This window comes from Meleagris gallopavo, chromosome 10 (genome assembly GCF_000146605.3).
Source record: "Meleagris gallopavo isolate NT-WF06-2002-E0010 breed Aviagen turkey brand Nicholas breeding stock chromosome 10, Turkey_5.1, whole genome shotgun sequence".
NCBI classification, from domain to species: domain Eukaryota; kingdom Metazoa; phylum Chordata; class Aves; order Galliformes; family Phasianidae; genus Meleagris; species Meleagris gallopavo.
This window is the reverse complement of record NC_015020.2, coordinates 9732697-9733997: the sequence shown is the minus strand read 5'-3', so window position 1 is coordinate 9733997 and position 1301 is coordinate 9732697.

The following is a 1301-nucleotide window of genomic DNA, read 5'->3' as shown; positions in this document are numbered from 1 at the left end:
CAAGATGGGGACCCAAAGGTAGAAAAAAAGCTTGATTTAGTATCCTCAAAGCCAGCTGTCTTCTTATCAAATTGCAGACCATAATACTTGCATACGAGTAAAGCTCAAATGTGCATTAACTAGAAAAAAAAAAAAAAAGGCATTTTCAGAAGTCTGAATGCTTAGTTAGGCAAATCCTTGAAAGAAAACCTGAAAGAATCTGCCGAGTGCAAACCATTGCCCAAGGTCATGAGACTGTGATACTTTTAAGAGTACAACAATTTTTATGGGTTTCGGGTTTTTTTTGTAAGAGGATGACAGATGCTCCCTATAAATTCACTTCACTAAGACGGATCAGTGATAGAAAGCTTTGCAAATGCTGATTAAGAATTACTAAAACATCTCTTTTAGAAATAAAATCCTTTAGTCCTCAATCCATAAAACTTGGTCTGCTGCATTAAAAATACTTTTTTTTTCTTTTCAATACAAAGCTGTCCACAGCACGGCCTTGAGATGGACAAGATGCATAAGAGCTCTCTTTCTTATTCCATTAGATAACACTAATTGTAGAAAAAAACCTGAATGAAATATGGTTTCGGGTAGCCTGTAGGGTAGAACGTAGCTGAATATTCTGAACTACTATTCTATGTTAATATAACCATAGAATAGAATGGAATCACTGAGATCCTTTTCAACCCAGACCGTTCTATGATCATCTAGTTCCAACCCCCTGCTATGTGCAGGGTCGCCAACTACCAGACCAGGTTGCCCAGAGCCACATCCAACCTGGCCTTGAATGCCTCCAGGGTTGGGGCATCCACAACCTCCTTGGCCAACCTGTTCTAGTGTGTTGCCACCCTCTGTGTGAAAAACTTCTCCTAATATCTAACCTAAACCTCCCGCCTCAATTTCAAACCATTCCCCCTTGTCTTATCACTATCCATCCTCATATATACACATACTCCCTCCTGTTTGTATGCTCCCTTCACGTATTTGAAGGCCACAATGAGGTTTCCCTGGAGTCTTCTCTAAGCAAAAGAAGTCCAGTTCTCTCATCCTTCCTCATAGGAGAGGTGCTCCAACCCTCTGATCATCTTAGTGGCCCTCCTCTGAACCCACTCCAGAAGCTCCACATCCTTCCTGTGCTGGGGGCCCCAGGCCTGGACGCAGTACTGCAGATGGGGCTTCACAAGAGCTGAGTAGAGGGGGACAATCACCTCCCTCTCCCTGGTGGCCACCCCTCTTTTAATGCAGCCCAGAACACAATTGGCATTCCAGGCTGCAAGCGCACACTGCTGGCTCATGTCCAGCTTCTCGTCTAC